This window comes from Globicephala melas, chromosome 1, assembly GCF_963455315.2.
Source record: "Globicephala melas chromosome 1, mGloMel1.2, whole genome shotgun sequence".
In the NCBI taxonomy this organism is placed as follows: Eukaryota; Metazoa; Chordata; class Mammalia; order Artiodactyla; family Delphinidae; genus Globicephala; species Globicephala melas.
In genome coordinates, this window is record NC_083314.1 from 143,370,426 (window position 1) to 143,391,651 (window position 21,226).

Consider the following 21,226-nt stretch of genomic DNA (forward strand, 5'->3'; position numbering starts at 1 on the left):
AAACTTTAGTGAAGTTTCATGAAGCATCCACCCAAGGGAGCTTATTAAAATTGCATAGTCCTACTCTCAGATTCTCATTCCGAGGGTCTAGGGTGTGATCAGGGATTTTAAATAAAATTCTCCAGATGATTCTGATGGAGGTGGTTTATGGATCACACTTCTGAGAAACACTGGCCTCCCTACATGATAAAAGTCAAAGTCCTGAACAGGTATTAAGGCGTTCCCTAATTTGATCCAATTCTATTTTTTTCAGACTCAACCCTTGCTGGTTTCCACCATGCCAAATTACTCACCTCTCCTCAGTGGGTCATGCACTCATGTTTCCCCTAACCTGGAATTATCTTTCCATTTTTCTTTATATAACTGACTCCTACTCATCCTTCAAGACCTCTGAGAAGTCTTCTTAAATTCATCAGGCAGAATTAGTTGCCCCTCATTGTTCATCCAGAACTTTATTCAAACTCCTGTCATAATACTTATCACACAATACCAATTTTTAATCTCCTTGTTTAGACGTAAGCAAAAATATGTCTGGCTCTTTGCTAAACCCCTAATCCTGCATAGGGGCCAGCACACAGTGAGTGAATGAATGAATATATGCTACTTATTTACACGTGGAGTCATTTAGTTCTCATTTTCCAGGCCAATGAGACTGCAAGCTCCCTAAGAGGAGAGAGGATTTCTGACTTTCGTAAACTCCAGAATCATGGCAGGGATTCAGTAGTCAATGAAAAAAATACCTAATGAATGAAAATAATCAGCACCCTCTCTCAATTTAGTGAGAACTTCCATGCTTCCTAAACCTTCACAACTCTTGGAGGGAAACAAGAGTGGAGTGTGGGTGTTGGAGGGAGATATCCTTCCCATCTGCAAAAGAATGTTAGGTAAGGCCGGAAGCTGAGGGACTGGGCCTCCAACACCAGGTTCCTGGTTCTCTCTGCCCATTCCCTCCATAGAACACTCTGTGGCCATGGAGATGACCATTACCATAAGCGGGCAGTTGAGTGAGGACTCCAGAAAAGCCTTTCAGGAAGGCAACGGTGCATGGCGACTCTTCGCCCTCTCACTCACCTCCTTATCTATTTACTTGCCTATTCATGTGTTTACTCATGTTTGTACTTGTTGATTTACTTTTTTAGCATCTTTGTATTAGACTAAGCGGCTGAGCCGGACAGAAGCCACTCTGGGCACGGAAAGCCTTACCCACCAGCGAAAGTGAGACCTAGGGACCACTGACCATTGGCTAAGAAGGGCTGAAGGGCGGGATTCCTGCCGTTATCAGAAGCCCATTCGCCTGAAGGCATGAGGGCGGGGCGAAGAGCGGTCCTGGAGGTGAGGGGCGGGGCGATGCCCCTACTTAAAATTTCAGGAGTGGGATTGCAACCCCAAAGCAGCCCAGCCGATGGTAGAGGTTGTTACGGGTTTAGGTAGAGCACGACTGAAGCCCTGTGGGCGCCGGCCGGCCTGTCCCTCACCCTGACCTTTGGGTTGGCGGGATCTCGGGGGTAAACTCAGATGCATGCGCAATGCACCGGGGCCCCTGAGGGAGGAAGGAGCTCCGGCTGAGGGGAGTGTGTGAGTAGACCGAGCTCGGCCACGTGTGACGCTGGCATTTACCGAACCCTGCAGGTGAGAAGCGCGGGCCGACTCCAGGGCAGGTCCTGGGCGGCGGCTGTGGAGGAACCCAGCTATGAGTACAGCTCCACGAAGTACCTGCAGCTGTGCGGCCTGGGCGGGATGCTGAGCTGCGGGCTGACGCACACGGCCATTGTGCCCCTGGACCTGGTAAAGTGCCGCATGCAGGTGGACCCCGGCGAGTACAAGGGCATCCTGAGCGGCTTCGGCGTGACGGTGCGGAACGACGGGCTGCGCGGCCTGGCCCGAGGCTGGGCCCCGACCTTCCTGAGCTACTCCCTGCAGGGCCTCTTCAAGTTCGGCCCATACGAGGTCTTCCGTATAGATCCGCTACGCGCAGCTCCTGGGCCAGGAGAAGGGCCACGAGTGGAGAAGCAGCCTGTACCTGGCCGCCTCAGGCCGCGGCCCCCAGGATGTACGGTGAGGAGGGCCGGTGGGCCTTCTACAAAGGGGTGGCGCCGCGCTGGATGCGGCAGATCCCCTACACCATGATGAAGTTCGCCTGCTTCGAGCACACCGTCGAGGCGCTCTCCAAGTACGTGGTGCCCAAGCCGCAGAGCCAGTACACCAGAGCTGAGCAGCTGGCCATGACCTTCGCGGCCGGCTACATAGCTGGCGTCTTCTGCGCCGTCGTGTCCCACCCGGCCGATTCCGTCATGTCTGTTCTGAACAAGGAGAAAGGCAGCAGCACGGCGTTTGAGGTTCTTCGCAACCTGGGCTTCGGGGCCGCGTTGAAGGGCCTGTTCGCCCGGATCATCATGATCGGCACCCTGACCGCGCTGCAGTGGTTCATCTGTGACTCGGTCAAGGTCTGTTTCAAGCTGCCTCGCCCTCCGGTCCCTCAAACACCCGAATCCCTAAAGAAGCGAAGTAGGCGTGGATTGGACGACTCCTGTGGCCACTGTTGGCCAGTATTTCGATTCGGTGTGGGATTGCATTCAAACAACACTAGTGTGTAGGATGTTAACGTTTGTGGAGAGGTGACTTAACGTGCAGACCGACTTTTCTTTAAGCGATTGATTCCTTCTTTCTTGCAGTCCAATAGAATTGCAACCGTTTCTTTTGGTGGTTTGAACCATTATCTTTGGGGAGTCGGCATGGTTGCTTTAACTCAATAGCTTTTCCACAATCATAAGGAAAAAATTCTTAACAGGAAGTAACGTTAGGTGATTTCGTGCCTCTAGATTGCATCTTCTTTGATTCACCATTCGGTGGAGATTATCCAAGCATCACTCCTGAATAGCCTACTAATGAGGTTTTAAGGTCAGCACAACTATGTGGGACAGAGAGCAAAGTAAAATTCTGCTACATGGTGCTCATCTCAGTAGAAATCGTGCACCTATTGAATAGACAAAGGACCCATTCCGTATTTCCTGCTCATGTCCATTACAGGTAAAAATTATTAAACGTTAAATTGTGACTTACATTGCCTGATAGCTCAGAAAGCATTCACTGTTTTCAAAGAGCATGACATGAAATCTGCATTTTCTCATTTGGCTTTGTCCTATTCTCTTCCTCATGTTGCTGATTAGAACCTAGCTCGCTCCAGGAAGTGCTACAATTGGATCAATGTGGAAAACCAAAACGAGATGAAGGGCAGGCTCTGGGAATATGTAAAGAAAAGTCTCTGTTCTCTAAAGATTTCTTTTGTACAACTCAGCTTTCAACAGCCATACATGCAAAGAAAATCATACCACCCTGACATTTAAACACACACACACACACACACACACACACACACACACACACCTACAAATTCCAACAAATTTTGGTTAAATATTAAAGAATGGTTTTTGTAATTTTGAAAGGAAAAAAATCTCACTTTTAATGCAACAAATGTCATTCATTTAATGTGGTAGATATTTCATTGATCTTTACAGTGGTTGAGGTTCATAAAATTTATTGAAGTTATAAGGCACGTTTTCAGTTTTCTGTAGCCTTCACATCTCTGACTGGGGAAACTATAAAATTAGTGAAATTCTGTGAATTAGAGATGTTTGTAGAATGTGAATAAGAAATAAACTTCAATATTATATTTGATATGATTTACCAAAATGTTACACAATTGCCCTAACAACTTGTATTAAAAACCACAAACTTGGGCTTCCCTGGTGGCGCAGTGGTTGAGAGTCTGCCTGCCGATGTAGGGGACGCGGGTTCGTGCCCCGGTCCGGGAGCATCCCACGTGCCACGGAGCAGCTGGGCCCGTGAGCCATGACCACTAAGCCTGCACGTCCGGAACCTGTGCTCCGCAACGGGAAAGGCCACGACAGTGAGAGGCCCGCTTACAGCAAAAAAAAAAAAAAAAAACCCACAAACTTAGGATATGTTAATGTTTTAACTATGTAATAGTAAACCGTTTAGTGGTTAACAGAAAAAAAGTGTCTAAGTATGTTTGAACGTCTTGACTGGATAATAAAGAGCTTGGAGGAAAAAAGTCAGAACTGGTGAATGAGATGCAATGAAATTTATATTTAGCGCTCCTATTTTGTTAGGGAGGATGCAGGAGACAGGTCATTATGTATTTTTAAGACACTTTCACTTTCCCTAGGAAGTTAGTGTCCAGGTTTGTGGAAAAGAAAAGTTCTCAAGGAAGGAGAATGATAAATTTTGAGGAAATAAATTGTGCAGTTTCATTTTTGCAAAGTTTTAGAACATATATTTTTGACTAGTGTAAAATGTTTGTAGGAAGTTTCGTTGGTCAATAATTTATTAAGTAAATTGCTTTCTAATGTAATGTAATTTAAGGAATTGCTACAAAATCTATGGAGTTTTAAGAAAGTGGGAGACCGAGTATTCTGGTCTGTGGTATTTCATGATTGTTCTGTTGACAACACCAGATAATTTCTGTAATATACAATGAGTATGTTTAGACAAGTATAATCTAAGGAGAACTGTTTGGCATGATTCTTACTGTTATGGACATGGTTGAGAGGATGGGTTTACTTAGTTTGGGTCAGCAGTTTTCATATTCAGTCCCTAGATTTCTTTTTTTTTTTAAATTAATTTATTTATTTACTTTTGGCTGTGTTGGGTCTTCATTGCTACGCACGGGCTTTCTCTAGTTGTGGCGAGTGCGGGCTACCCTTTGTTGTGGTGCTCAGGCTTCTCATTGCGGTGGCTTCTCTTGCTGCCCTTGTTGTGGAGCACCGGCTCTAGGCGCGCGGGCTTCAGTAGGTGGCATGCAGGCTCAGTAGTTGTGGCACATGGGCTTAGCTGCTCCGCGGCATGTGGGATCTTCCCGGACCAGGGCTCGAACCCATGTCCCCTGCATTGGCAGGCAGATTCTTAACCAGTGAGCCACCAGGGAAGTCCCAGTCCCTAGATTTCTATTTGCCTTTTTTTGTTCATGGTAGTTTACAAATGTCTGAATAAATAGGGACCATGGTAGCTAACAATAAAGAATAAAACATAATTTAAGAAAGATAATGTGAGTTCAGAGTCATGAGGTGTTTTTTTCTAGTTAGTATTCCTTTGGAACAATTTAAACTTCTATTCAGTATTTTACCTTGTCTGTAATTACCACTCTGTGAAATCGTGCATATCTGTTAGAATTAGAAAAGCCATAGATTATGTCTGGTATTGTTAGACATTTTATATTCGTTTTCATGCAATCTCAATCTTTGAAGTAGTCCATTTTATATGTAAAGAAACAGACTCAGAAGCTAGGTAACTTGCTCATAAAGCTAATAATTGATACAGTCTGAATCAGAGTCCACATTTTCTTCATCACTCTAGCTCAGCACCTTGACATAACCAATGACTATACTTTTCATAAATTGCTTTTTCTAATACCTCAAAAACTATATTTTTCAAATCTTCTATTTGTATATACTATAAAACTTTACTAATTTTGCACTAATGGGAAGTTTGTAATGTGTCTCAATTGTGAAAAACCTATTGTGTAATAACTTAGAAGTGATCAAACTGCAAACTACTTAAATACATTTAATTTAATATTTAAATTATTTCCGGCACGAGGTCAGTGCCTCATCCCTAACTTGAAGGGACTGATGGTCATAAAAACAGTGATTTTAATTTTTAAAAAATTTGTGGTACTGCAGTTTCAACAAGAGGCTTTACCCTATCACATTCTCTAATTTTTTCCTCTAAGCTTTAGTTCCTACAGCTAAAAAAACTAGCTTGGGCTATTTATCTTTTCCCCCAGGTGGTGATTAAAAGTAGCTTTTTCAAGTATTTGAGATTAATTTCATGATAGGGAGCTGTAATCTCGTCCATTGATCTGTCTTTTGAGAAGTGAATAAAGAGAATAGGTAAAATCATGAAAAACAAAGGCCATATTTACATGTTAAACCACACTGATGCAGACTGGAGAGAATCAAAGTATTAATGTTCTGAGGATTTTTCCTTGCTGTACAAGTGTGTCTTTAGAAAGTTTTTCTTTAGATCCTTTCAAAGGCAAGAATAATTTTCTGAAGATCACATTTTGATAGGCAACCATTCAATTAAAGTATGCTTGTTTTATGTGGTCTTAAAGATCAATTATTTTTTAAATCATGAGCAAAGAACGATTTGAAAGGAAATTTAAATTTTGGTATTATTTATAAAGCTTTGTCTTGTTTTCCTGAATGCTATTATTTGGATGGGTCAGTGAGTAGAGAGGATGCTAACGATGTAATTATAACTAAGATTTGTTTGTATGTGTGTCCATTTTAGTTAGCATATTTTGAGACCTTCAGTTATAGAGTATCCAAAATTTTAGAGGCAATTTGCTAATTCTGCCCATACCCCAGTCTATAACACTGTTGATCAACATCTACCATGTGCCAACCATTGTTCTAGGCAGAAGAGTTCTCATGAGGAGCACAACACACGGTCTTTGCCCTTGTGGAGCTTAAAGTCTAGTGGAAAAAAATTTACAATTGTGCAAATGCTGCAAAGAAGTGTAGGGTGTTGTAAGATTGTACATCTAAGTGGCATTTGAGGTGATACCTAGAGGATAAGTAGGAGGTAGACCAGCAAAGAGAAGATACACAGCACAGTATGTGCATTTCCCCTGAAGAAAGAGAAGGACTGATGGTTTTGAGAAACTAAGACTTCACTTTGGCTGGAGCCCTTCAGTTGCAGACAGCGTGATGTGAAGTGAAATAGGAAAAGTAGACAGGAAGACATTCCCTGCAAGCTCTGTAGTTCTTGTTGAAGATTCGAACTTAGAGTGTTCTTAGAGCCATTGGAAAACCCCCGAAGGACTATGAGCATGCAATGACCTTCAATTTGCTGTCTGGAGAGAAATGGAGCAGAGGGAGAGAGGTTAGTTAAAATGTTCTTGCTGGGGACTTCCCTGGTGGCCCAGTGGTTAGGAGTCCGCCTGCCAGTGCAGGGGACGTGGGTTCAAGCCCTGGTTCGGGAAGATCCCACATGCCGCGGAGCAACTAAGCCTGTGCACCTCAACTACTGAGCCTACGCTCTAGAGCCCACGAGCCACAACTACTGAGCCTGCGTGCCACAACTACTGAAGCCCACATGCCTAGAGCCTGCGCTCCGCAGCAAGAGAAGCCACAGCAATAAGAAGCCCGTGCACCGCAAGGAAAAGTAGCGCCCACTCGCAACAACTAGAGAAAGCCCATGCACAGCAACAAAGACCCAACACAGCCAAAAATAAATTAATTAATTAAAAAAAAATGTTCTTGCTGCAATCCAGGTGAGAGAATGGTACCCTGGACTAGGGTGATGACAAGTGAAATGTTAAAATACCATGAGAAGCCAAAAGGTGGAAACAACCCAGATGTCCATCAGTGGTTGAAGAGATAAACAGATTATGATATATGCAGGCAATGGAACATTACTCAACCATAAAAAGGAACGAAGTACTGATACATGCTACAACTTGGATAAGAAAGAAGCCAGACACCAAAGGTCACATATTGTATGATTCCTTTTATATAATATGTCAAAATAGGCAAGTCCATAGAAACAGAAAGCAGATTAGTGATTACCTGGGGCCGGGGTGAAGGGAATGGAAAGTACTTGTTTAATGGATATGAAGTATTTTCCCCTGGGTGATAAAAGAGTTTTGAAAGTGGAGAAAAGTGGTGGTTGGACATTGTGAAAAATTAAATGCCACTTAATTGTATACTTTTAAATGGTTGTGTGTTAAATGAATCTCATCTCCATAAAAAAAGCTCTCATGTGATGCTTTATGCATAATAGCCCCAAAGTGGAAACAACCCAAATGTCCATCAACTGATGAATGGATAAAAATGTTGTATATCCATACAATGAAATATTGGCACCATAAAAAGAGAATAAAGTACCATTTGCCATAAAAAGAAGCGAAGGAAGAAAATACGTGCTACAACATGGGTGAACCTTGAAATCATTATGTTAAGAAGCTAGACACAGCCACACGTTGTATGATTCCATTCATATGAAATGTCCAGATTAGGCAAACCCATAGAAAGTAGATTAGTGGTTGCCAGGGGCTGGAGTGGGAGTTGAGGGATGGAAGGGAGGAATGAGAGTGACTGATAATGGGTACGGGATTTCTTTTTGGAGCGATGCAAGTGTTGTGGAATTAGTGGTGATGGCTGCGCTATTTTGTGAGTATAGTAAAAGCTGTTGAGTTACACACTTTAAAAGGGTGGATTTCATGGTATGTGAATTATATCTCAATAAAGCTGTTATAAAAATATCATGAGACTATAAAATGCACCTTAAATATCTATTTCTTCCTTAAAGGACAGCCCTTACCTCTATCTTCCTCAATCAAGTGAAGACTACAGCTCCAAATGTAAACTGCTGTGACGTGTTAAATTCCATATAAATGAGTAGGAAAAAATCCACCATGTTGTGAAGGCTGGAAATTGCCTCTAGGGAATGAAAAATCTCTTGGTTTCTAGGGACGCAGAGATGATTAATTTTGGAGAATCATCTCACAATGTAAGGTGTTGAGCACCAACAATTTTGCCCTCTATTGTAAGGAAGAAAGGGGAACAGATGGATTCTGAGAAAAGCAGGTGTGTGTATAGTGTCCAAGAAAACCTCAGTTAACCAGAAACATTCAGGAATTGGTGGTTTAAAATCCCCTTTTGTTTATAATCCTTGATTAATTTCTCTTTTATAATGTACTGAATATGATTAATAATTTAGGGATTATTTTGCAAATAATTTTTTGTAAAGCTTCTGCACAAAGCTTTGTAAAGCCTCATGGGCCATCAGCTATGAAAATCAATGCTTGTTGAATAGCTAGAGCAGGCGTAGGGCTTTTGTGGATGGATGTACACAGACTCTAGACATAAAGGGACATGGATGTGAGCATGCATGTGCGTGTGTTTAATCCTCAGTGTTAGTTTGAAATCTTGTCATTTGCCTCTCCTAAAACATAGAGAGAAGGAAAATATCTGGTTTACTCTAAGGTTATTTATTGAGTACCTACTGTATGATATTACCTCTGTTAGCTAGGTACTTTCGCATGTTATTTTACTGTATTTTTACTTTGTGTTCTAGTAGGTTGTTTCAAAAATTGGTGATTTCATGCCTAAACTATAGGTAGTCCTGTGAGTTACCACAGTGCTCCAAAATGGTAGGCTATTTCTAAGGAAATGATATTTCTAAATTATTATATTTTTAATATATGTATATCAGTATTTCTATCTTTCCTGCCATAAAGACATAAAACATGTTTTCAGAAAGTACTAGTAAAAATTGGTATTCTGGAAAGAGATTCTGTGAGTTGAAAGAACTCTGCCCCTTTGCAAGGCTGGTTAATTCACGTAATTGTCACAAATACACATAATTGTCAGGCTTCAGACAGGAATCAGAGCTGCTGACAGGGTGATTGTCTGTTTTTAAGAGGATGGATGGAAACCTGGCAAAGAACCACGGTCCCTTCATCTCCAGTAGTGCTCGAATTCTGGCTGTAGTTACATCCTACTGCCGGATGTGAGGATTTGTCACTGTAATCATTTTCTCATACCTTAATGTCTCCCCCGACCCTTACCAAGAATATAAAGCTTTTTGGTTGCACTAAATCAGTTATCATCCATCTTATTCATCTGTGTTGTATTTTGAAACTTTTGCTTTTTTAGATCGTTACCTATATCTGATAAATGCTGTCGCTAATATTTATAGCAACCATTTACCGTACCAAGCATTGTGCTAAGAACTTTACATACAGTGTATCATTTATTTACAAAAATTTTGTGAGTTTGTTACTTGTATAAGTTAGGATTTTTTTTGTTTGTTTGGCTGCAAACAACACAAAATCTATTACACAACAGGTTAAACCATAAAGACATTGATTTTTAACAAGAAATCTGGAGACAGGCGGACCAAGGTTGGTTCAGTAGATCAGTGTTGTCCCCAGGGACCTAGGCGCTCTCGGTCCTTCTTCTCTGCCGTCTGTAGTGTGTCCGTGATGTTTCCCCTTGTGTTCAAGAGATGGCTGCCACCATAGCAAACATCACATCTCCGCAACAGCATCCAGATCAGGAAGCAAGGAAGGCAAAGGCAGATGGGCTTTCTCTTCACCGTGTCTCTCTTATCAGAGAGAAAAATCTTTCTCACAAGCTTCTGGCTGACTTCCCCTTTGGCCTCATAGGCCAGAATTAGGTCACATGCTTTCCTGTAGCCCCTATAAACTAATCATTGACAACAAGAATGGAGGACTTAGATCAATGTGACACATCTGCGGGGATTAGGCACATGGAGTCCTGAGCAAATCCAAGATTTTCTGTTGTCGTTGTCGTTAGCAAGGAAGAGGAGGTAAATGGCTGTTGGGTAGGCAACCAGGGTTTGCCCTTATATTCTTTTCCTTTTTTCGCAAAGGAGGCAACTGAGGCTCAAAGTAAAGTAAACCATAGTGACCAAACCAGGATTCAAACCAGATTTGCCTGCCCCCAGAACAGTCTTGTTGTCACATTACTTCCTTTAGCTTGGAAATTGCTCTGAGACAGAGCTACTATAGATCATATCACAAGGGATTTATTACTGAAAGTGTCAGAAAAACTCCTTTCTAACAGCGACTAATCCATAATGAAGTCTCAAAACCAGGAATCTGGACAATGGCGGTCCATGGATAATGAGATATGATTAGATCTAAAGTTTGCTATCGTGCTCTATAAAAGAGAAACCAGGTGAGAAGAAACACACAAAGAAACATCTTAAAAGAAAGCAAATGTTTGTAAACCTTTTTTGTAGTCACCCTCAGTCTTTTCTTTCTGCACTTTTCTCCCCACTGACTTTCCAGAAATGGGCAATTTCTTTCAAATGCTGCGTACCAGAAAAACGCAAAGGATTCATCAGATGAACAAATTTCAAAGAGCCACTACCAGTTTTTTTTCCTTAAGAAATACACCAAGCCAAAAAAAAAAAAAAAGTTATGAAGAACCTAGGGGCAGGACAGAAATAAAGATGCAGATGTAGAGAATGGACTTGAGGACACGGGGTGGGGGGAAGGGTAAGCTGAGATGAAGTGAGAGAGTGGCATGGACACATATACACTACCAAAGGTAAAATAGCTAGTGGGAAGACGCAAGAGGGAGGTGATATGGGGATATATGTATATGTATAGCTGATTCACTTTGTTATAAAGCAGAAACTAACACACCACTGTGAAGCAATTATACTCCAATAAAGATGTGAAAAAAAAAAAGAAATACACCAAGCATCCAATTTGCTGCTGATAAATTCTCTGTAAGTAGCATTATAATTAAGCACACACAAAACCATTTGTGTTTCCAAGAATACAGCTGGACTGGCCCTGAATCGGTGATAGCGCATGGGCACCGAGAGGGAGGGTTCCATTGCATCTCAACTACCATGTACCTTCTTTGTGCAGCCACCAATCTGTCTCTCTCCCCCAACACATCCTCTGAATCACAGGCCATTGCCCATTCACCCCGTGTCTGTCACTGAGCTAGCTTTTGGCCACCTTCACTGAGCCTTGAGACTGGCTGTCCTGCTTCCAGGCTCCAGTCAGAAACAATGGCAGGAAACTGAGTGGTACACCTTTCTCTGCATGAGTCCCCACCACCTCAGACCCCCAGACTCGGCCCTCGGAAATGGAACAATGGTCTTGGCAAAACTGGAGAAAAAGAGACAGTGGAGGGCGGGGTGGCAGGAAAGGGTGGAGCAATCAGACCAGGCTTCCAAGCCTGGCTTCACCACTGGCTTTTCATGGCTTTGACAGGTTATCTTACCTCCCCAAGTCATAGTTTCCTCATATGGAAAATGGGGAACCACAGCACCTACCTTGAAGACTGATTGTGAGAATTAGCAATAAATCATGTAAAACACATGGTATAAAATAAAAGCTCAGTATATTACAGCACTTCTTATTTTACCAGTCCCTTAGTAAAGGAAGGCAGTTAGCATGGAAAGATTTAGCCTGTGTTGCGTTGTATTGTTGTTGTGGTTGTTCTTGGTTATATACAGGATTTATTTGCTTTAATTTTTAATGCATCATAAAGTACATAACCCTTTGTGGGAAATGCAGTGCACAGGGAAATGAAAAGCAAGTAGCCTAGTCTGTTGTGAGTATAGACGCCTACGGCAACCCCATGTCTCCCCGGCCCCTAGGCAAACAGTTTCTTTCACAAGTGTGTTTTTGGTATGCAAATCACTCTATGCAGATTTCTGTGTGCAAAATACAACGTAGAAAATGGCCCTCTTGCCAAGGGAGATAGGAGATGTTGGCTGCCATCAAATGAATTAGCTGCAAAGTTTAGATTTCTTTCCCTACTGCTCTTTCTAACAATCCATGGGGCGAGCATATTTTTGGCACATTAAACCGAATTATTTTGGCTTTAGATTGTGTGTTCTTGTGATAAAAGTGTGTTTATTGAAGCCTGTAACTACGGTTTGAAGGCATAATACTGTTTAGCGGGATTTAATTTAGCATTTCGCAACAGCGTGCCACCTCCCGTCGGTAAAAACGCTTGTTCTGAAGCCACAGGTGGCTTCCGTCAGAGGTTAGGCTGCTCGTCTCCATGTACTTCCTACTTTTCTGTGAAGATTTGTGCTTATTAACAGATTTAAGTTTATATTTTGGAGAATGTTTTCTCCCTAATTAATGGATGTCTTAGTAAGTGAAAGGAATACATTTAACATTAAAACCATCTTTTTCTTTGGGTGAGCATGGGAATCCAGCACTTCATTCACAAGGCCGTATTTTATCATCCAGGCAGAATAATAATATGTCTCTTTTATGGTGTTTCTCACCATTTTCAAAGTCTTTTCCTTTTGGCTCCTCTTGTGAGCTAATGGAAGTGGGTGAAGCAAAGCCTTTGTCTGAGGTCACTTGTTAACAGACAAGCCCAGGGCTGGGTGTTTTGTTTTTCCTGATCATACTCAGGGAAAGCTGCAACTGCAGGCCAGTGGTCCCACCAACTTTCCCCTCTCTCCTCTTCTTTCCTTTCCCTTCCCCCAACCATTTTTTGCTTGGTCTGAATGTTTCAAACTTGCCAAATGAGACACTCATTAATTTTACAAAAACAAAGTCTAAATTAAAGGCATTTTTCAAAGCAAAGTACCTCATCAGAGAGAGAAAGACAAGTGTAGCTTACTTCTGCTGGACATCCGAATGGCTGGAAAAGAGAGAGGAGATAATGTCTTCACTCACTCATTTATTCATTCATACATTCAGGCATGCGTGTGTGCATTCATTCACTCAACATCGTGCCTAGCGTCTGTCAGGCATTGCCCCAGGCACAGGAACACAAAGATGAAAATAGTCCCAACCATTGAGTTCACTGTCTGTCAGGGAAGATAGATATGTGTGAACAAACCGACATTGGCGTTGATTCCCCAACAGAACTATGTACAAAGTATAAAGGTGGCACAAAATGGGATCATTAACTCCATCAGTCTTGTACTAAGGAAACATTTTTTGGAAGAGTTACATCTGAACGAGATTTTGAAGGATGAATAGGTGTTCTCCAGGTCGGTGGGAGTGTGGAGAAGAAAGAGCACTTGAGGTAGAGGGAATAGTAAGTGTGAAGCACAGAGGCCTGAATCAGCAAAAGATGGGGAAGGGCTTCCCTGGTGGCGCAGTGGTTGAGAGTCCGCCTGCCGATGCAGGGGCCACAGATGCGTGCCCCGGTCCGGGAAGATCCCACATGCCGCGGAGCGGCTGGGCCTGTGAGCCATGGCCGCTGAGCCTGCGCGTCCGTAGCCTGTGCTCCATAACGGGAGAGGCCACAGCAGTGACAGGCCCATGTACCGCAAAAAAAAAAAAAAAAAAAAAAGATGGGGAAGATTTTCATCAGACAAATTTCTTTGGCTTATGAACAGGGAAGGAGAGAGGTATGGAAAATATTCTCAACGTCTCATAGATCTGTTTCCCCCTTTTATTTCTACTTCACTACGTGTGCAAGGTTACTTTATGGCTTGTCCAAATTATTGCCATAGGCTGGTCTTGTTGCCTCTAGCTTCTTCCTTCCTTAACATAGAAGAATACTTCAAAGGCCCTGCAGTATTCATCCCACCCACGTCTGTTCCACTGGGCAGAAAATGAAGCCCAAGCACCTGACCCCAGAGCATCTGAGGCCTGTTATGACATGGTCCCTCCTCACGCCACTGCCCACACCTCGCACTGTCTCTCAGGTCCCAGGCTCCAAGCCCGGCCTGCCTGCTTCTACCTCCCTTCCTTTGCCCGTGTCAGTCCCACTGACGGGGCTGTCCATTCCTCACTGATCTTCACTCTAGTCCTTCAAGAGTTAGCTCAGGGACACTTTGGCTGGCTGGAATTGGCTCCATCCTCTGTCTGCCAATATTGTTTCAGAGACTAAACAGGTTTTGGAGTCCCAAGATGTGGGTTCCAATCCTGGCTCTGGCTTTAGACAAGTTTCTGAGACTCAGTTTCTCCAACTGTAAAAGATGATGGTTTACCTTGCACAGTGGTTCTAGGATTAACAGAGCACGCTGTTGGAGTGACTGACACACAGTCAGTCCTCAGACATTAGAGCTATTATTATTGTTATAATTTAACTTCTTTGTGAAATTCAAACAATTGTAACTACCTTTTTTTTTTCTTTTTTAAAATATTTATTTATTTGGCTGCACTGGGTCTTAGTTGCGGCACTTGGGATCTAGTTCCCTGACCAGGGATCGACCCCTGGCCCCCTGCATTGGGAGCGTGGAATCTTAACCTCTGGACCACCAGGGAAGTCCCGTAACTACCTTTTTAATTTGCCACGACGATCATATAAGCTGATGAGTATGAAATTTCTGTAAACTGAAAAGCCCTTAGATAAAGCTAATTACTGTTTTTATCTCCTACTAGTGCATTTTTGTCTACTATTTGTGTCTCCATTTATGTACTCATTCATCTTTTAATTCATTCATCCATTTACTCATTTAACAATAAGTAAATTCCCAATATTTGGTACATTGTAAGCTCACCATGGAGGATATAAAGATGAATTTGAAATGCCCGCAAAGAGTACAGGCCTTATGAGAGAATCAGACAGGAAGGCAGTCACATCTAAAACCAGGTGGGGAACCCAGGGACCAATATGACTACGGAATGTGGGAAGGCTGAGAGCTCAGGGATGAGTTACAGAAGAGCAGCCCTGTGCTTGGGTCTGGATGGATGTTACGAGGTGGGGAAGCGTGTGGCAGGCTGAGGGAACTGGGTCAACCTGGGCCGGGAGTGTGAGACCACTTAGGGTGTCGGGGAACTGCGGTGAAGGCAGGCATGGTTTTCAGTCATCCCTATCCCCCCCGCAGTCCCTGCAGCACACAGGGCCCAGAGCTGCACAGTAAGTCGTGATGGGACGTTCCCCAGTGCAGCAAGAAAAGCTGCCCCAGCCACCATGCCAGCTGTGCCCCCAGGTCCCCCAGAACTCTCCCTCATGGCCCTGAGGGTGGAGATGGCGTGTTTTTGCCAAGGAACTGCAACATCCATCATGTAATAATATGAGTCAACGGGAAAATAGGGTTTGTGCTACAGAATTTTGCTTTGAGTCAATTTTGCTGCAATGTATATATAGTTACAAACTGAGGGACTGTCTGCCCTTTAAAGTCTGTGGGACAAGGGTGACACCATGGAGGTGTTAAAATAAGCATTAAGTTCATGATCAGAAAATGGGCTATAGGGCACTGACTATAAATTGTCGGAGGTTGAGGATTAATGACCTTTCCTGCCCCGTATGTGGAGAAATAAATGCTTAGAGCAGAAACATGCAGAATTCAGAAAGGCCTGGTACTGTGTCACTACCACCCTCTGAAATGAGGTTTTGAAAATAAACACTTGAAAGTCTGCCCAGATTGTTGTAATCTTATTAATCTAACAAAGGGACTCAGTAAGTGCCTCAACCAGGGGGATGGTGTTTACCATGTAATTTGCAACAAGCTGATAAACACACCCTTGCCCCACTTGCAGAAAACTCTGATGTTCCCTGCAAAGAAGCAGTTGGCAGGAACACAGTAATAAAGGATTAGAGACCCAAAAGCCACGGTTTAGGTCCTGAGTAAATGTTTGTTCATCTCCCCTACACCCCAGCCTCCCAGCCCCCTGCCATTTCCAAGTGCAGAGGTACAGTGTGTGGTTCATGCCACTCTTGCCCTCCTAAGGGTTCTGCCATGATGCTTCGACCCTTCAGAGCAGTCTGCCAAGATCTCCCTATGTGGGATTTCTGCCCTGGGGTCTTGCTGGGCAACTCTGAGGTCATCCTGGGTTCTTTGGTGGATTTGGGGGCTGGCTTCTTTCCACAGTCTGAGGGGATTGCAGAGGGCAGTGTTCCCTCCCCCCGTCTGTAGGGGCCGTGTTGTTTGACAACCCCGGTGAGCATGGCTCCTCATAGAGTTCTTGGTTGTGAATCACAGGACGACCTCTGGCTAACTCAGCAGAAAAGGGATTTATTGGAAGAATAGTAGGCAGGAGCTAGGCAGGCTAGGCAGCCGGGGTCATGCCAACTCCCCACAGGCAAAGTCTGGCTGCCCCATCACACAGCCCAGCTACCTCTTCCTCAAGGCCACCAGCTCTGCAGGTCATCTCTAAGCATGGTCAGAACCTTTGTCTGGCTCCCTCAGGACTAGGATTCCAGGAAGGGGCATGCATTTGGCTAACCCCCAGGCCCAGCTTCCGCCTTCTTTGTGCAGGGTAAGCCCTGCCTGCCACCAGGACCCACACAAAAGGAAGAGATTTGGAGGTTGGATGGTCAAACAATGAAATATCCACTCAGTCCTCTGAATAATAATGGCTAACACTTTCTGAACACTGTGTCAGGCCCTTTGGATCAGCGGTCCCCAGCCTTTTTGGCACCAGGGACTGGTTTCGTGGAAGACCATTTTTCCACGGCCGGTTTGGGCGTGGGGTTTGTTCAAGCTGTAAGGCGAGCGATGGTGGTTCAGGCCGTAACGCGAGCGATGGGGAGCGACAGATGAAGCTTTGCTCGCTTGCCCTCTGCCCACCTCCTGCTGTGCGGCCCGGTTCCTAACAGGCGCCAAATGGTCGCGGTCCGTGGCCCGGGTCGTTGGGGACCCCTGGTCTACATGGATGAACTCATTGAGTCCTTACAACAGGTCCATAGGAAAGGGCTCCATTTTACAGATGAGAAACTGAGACCTGGAAAACTGAGTTAACACGCAGCTAGGAAGCCACGGAACTGTGAGTCAGGCCTCACCGTGGGGTTTGGACAGAAGTCAGTCACTGTCCGCAGAGGCTCTGGAAAGCTACGTGTAAACCTCACCTGAGATGAGCCTCTCTCATATGAGCTGGCTGACCCAGTTTGCTCCTCTAACCTGCTCTCCTTCCTGTGTTTTGCTCTGTTTCCAGGCCCACCTGCTCCCTCATCCACCTTGTCTATCCAGGCTCTCGCCCCCATCTGTTTATGCAGGACCCCTCTCTTATTTAACGCTGGTTCGAAAGAGTGTGTGGCCCACTCTGGAAATGCACTAGGACATCGAATGCCAGGATTAATTCTACGTGATGAATTCTTCCACTATATTTTAAAAACGGTTTGTCCTTATGAGGGTCTGTTCCAGGATCTGAGTCACTGAGTAAAAAAGCATATTAACCTTTACAAATCTAATAGTCCTAATTTAAAAAAAAATGTGTCTTATCAATGAGTGATTGTAACATGTATAGCAATAGAATCTGACATTTAGGGATTTCTATTATTTTTCAAAATTGGCACGCTTGGAATCTTGTACATGGTGGCACGTGATCAATATTTGCTGTATTAAGGAATGAGAACCAGAGGACTGTCACTCTGGTAATTGCAGCCTTTATTGAAAGATTGACATTCTCTTTGTGAGTATGTTACAAACAAAGCCTCCTTTTCAGTCTTAAAAATACCCTAAAATTTTAGTCCTTTATTTCCTCATTTCTTACTTCCTTTTAGATTACTGATTACCTCCACTTGCACTGTTGGGAAAGGGTTTTTTCTTTAGAAGTACTTTTAGTGACACCCCCCCACCCCCAAACACACACACACACACACACACACAGCATGAGAGAATTTGTCACGTTTCACGCCACGACTGAAATCTAAATACGACTGTTTAGATTCTGAAGCTACCACGCAAGAACGTGTGTGTCAGTTTGTCTTCTTCTGCAGAGCCCATATTCCACTGTGATTTCTCAGCAAGACATCATAATTATCCATAATTGTAGTGGGCACGGCAGTCAGATAGTGTCTGAACATTAAAGCCATCCTTCTAAAAGCAAAGTATCAATACAGTGGGGCACAGTACACCATGTCTTTGCAGGCCCAAGTTGTGGTTAGAAGGTACCCGACCAGCTCCTTCAACTCCACTCTGAATAAAGTTTCTCAAATGACAATGGGCCAATGCTTTAGAAATAAAGTTGTTTTGAATAAAAAGCAATTGAAGATGTAGGACTCCAGGAGTGACCCAAAAAGGAAGGGAAAGGCCTCAAGACGCGTTTCCCTAAATCGGAATGACTGAATTCGTTTCCACCAGCTTGATCCTTTCCTGAAGGCGGTGAACTAGAGCGCGTGCAGTCCCCCTCCAACAGCTCATCAATCTCCTGCCACAAAGATGAGTCAGGGCTGCAACCAGAGCCTCATCCTGCCTCCCCTCGGCAGAGCACCTGCCAGGCTGCGTTAGGAGTGAGCGATGCCCGCACAGTCCACACCTGGCGCTGGGGGCCTCAGGAGGAGAAGAGGAGCCCTCACAGCACACGCTGCTCTCCTCCCAGACCCCACCGCTCACACGCCCTCGGGCTGGTCTGTCACATCCTGTTGTCAGCAGCGGAGCAGCAGGCAGATGTGTGGTGCTCAGACCACAGAGACGCTGTCACAACGGAGCTGCTCCCGGGTCGTGTTCCTGTGAGAGGGTAACAGTTTCTCAGCAGCTGCAAGTCTGGCCCTGCCGCTGGTTGTTTAGGGGGCTTGCCTCTCCCAGGGGTCTAAACCCCATAAAATCAGTCTTCCTAAAACTTCTCTAAGGTTGCTGTTCACATTGCAAATTCCTTGGGGGTACCTACCTGGACCGCCGGGGTGAATTAAACATCTCGTGTTGTCCACGGAAAACTCTGTGGACCAATAGCAGTGATCCTTTTTTCTGCCTGGACAGACTGAAGGTCCCTGGGCCTCCCTGTGGGCAGATAGACCTGGGGTCAGCAGCTGTGCGTTCAGATTCCAGCACAGCCACCCGGGCGGGTTTCCTAACCCATCCAAGCCTCGATTTCCTCATAGGAAAAGTGGGGATAATAGTACTCACTTCCAGAGGTGGTTTTGAAGCTGAGAAGTGCACATGTACAGCACCTAGCATGGCACCTGGCACACTCCAGGTGTCCTATTTACTGGACTTGTCTATTGTTAAGATCTTTAAAAAGGTGGCCAGTGTGACACATTTGAGACACTGCCCTGAGAACAGAAACAGAGATGGCCATTAGGGAGAGAGGCCTCCCCTCCTCCCGAGTGCACGGGGAATTCTCCTTTCCCTGAGCTCTCCAACAGTATTTAAACTCCCAACCAAGCCCTGGCACTTGGACCTAAACTCCATCGTGGGTGAGCTTCACTTGCCCTGTGAGATAGCTTGCAATCTGCCCTATGACCACTTCTCTTAAACTTTCTCTCCTTTGGTGTGTTCTCCTTTCATAGTTGGCATTAATGGCTTCAAAGAGCCTGAAGGGACCTTGGTGCTCACCTGGGTCATGGGCAGAGTAACAAGGGCAGTGGCAGAGGTGTGGGTGATATCCCTGCGCTCCTGGTCCAGCACTCCTGCTGTCCTCCACTCGGTCCTGGGCGTGCGTGTCCTGAAGTGTGGCCGCCCAGGGAGACACTTGCTTGGATGAGCTCCTCCTGCTGATCCAGCAACACAGCCAGCCTCTTGCAGGAAGGAAGAGAGGCAGCAAACGCTGTGCTTAAAGCAGCTGTTTTGGGGTCTGGCCCCTATTAACTGTGGAGCCCCCTAAGGTTGAACGCGGGTCATCCTGGCACCAACAGTTACTGTCTGGAGAAGTTAATGACATGAGCCTCGTCTGTGGCTTCCTTCTGATCCTGGAAATTTTATAGTCTGTGAATGTGTCCTGGCCCCACGCTCCATCCTCACCAGGCCCAGACTCCAGCCGCACACCTGTGCCCCAGTCCTTCCCCGCACCCTCCTGGCAAACCAGACCCAGGGACAGTCCAAGAGTCTCCCTCGTCCGTGCCTACCCGGGTGACTGAGCACTGCTGGCTTCTCAGCACTTCTGGATGTTCAGAACTGTCATTCTCCCCACTCCACCCAGCTTCCAGTTCAACCCCTCACTCCTCTCCTGAGCCTTCTGTCCACAGCCCTGTCCCCTGGCTCCAGCTCTCCCTGGGAAATTTCAACCTCGGTGTTCCAGGGCTAAACTGCTGGTACCACCAGCAACTCCCCGGGTGTCCCTTCCCACAGGCTATCCATTCTCTCTTCTGAACAGGTCTTGATGGGCTACCTTCTCTATCACGCTGGTTCAGGTCACGGTCACCTTTGGTCTTGGTTCCTACACTAGCCTCCCGGGCACCCTGCCCCCAGCCTCACCCCCTCCTCTAGTTCTCCCTCTTCTCTGAATGGGTTATCTCTGCAAGTCAGATCTCCTTCCCCCATCCATGATCTTCAGGGCTCCCCTAGCCCCCTGGGGGGAATCTACTCCTGGCTTTGGTAATACATCATGACCCCCTGTGATCTGGTCTCCGCCAACCACTCTAGCCTACGTCTTCCCTTTCTACCCCTCTGACTTCCTGGGTCCCTCCTCCTGCAGGTTCCCTGCCTGGCAGGCCTACCTCCCCCCACCAGCCTCCTTCTTCAACTGGCTGACTCCTCACCATCCTTCCAGACCCAGCTCCTGCATTGCTATCTCTGGGGCCAACCTCAGCCTCTAGGGTTAAGGTCACAGCTCCTAACTGTCCTTCTTTCTAGCCTGGATCTTAAGGCGCTGTTGCTGTCTGTCTACACATGTCTCCCAGACAACTAGAGTGTTGTTCCAAGACAGGGCCATGCCCCTTCACCTTTGGGTCCCCTGAGCCTAACAGATGGGCAGTCAGTGGCTAACTTGCAATGGCGCTCAGGCTAGGATGTGAAGATCCAACGCCCATGCCTCTGGCTTGGGCAGACAGAATGATGTGCCCTGCTCATGTGAAAGGACCCTATCTCCAACTTCATCTCCTACTCCTCTTCAACTCTGGTGACAAGAGCA

The 21,226-nt window shown here is 45.2% G+C and overlaps 1 pseudogene; it reads left to right on the forward strand.

The window, feature by feature from the left end:
• The first annotated feature begins 183 nt into the window (after positions 1 to 183).
• Positions 184 to 20,912, forward strand: LOC115860498 (solute carrier family 25 member 3 pseudogene; annotated as a pseudogene).
• Positions 20,913 to 21,226: the final 314 nt, after the last annotated feature.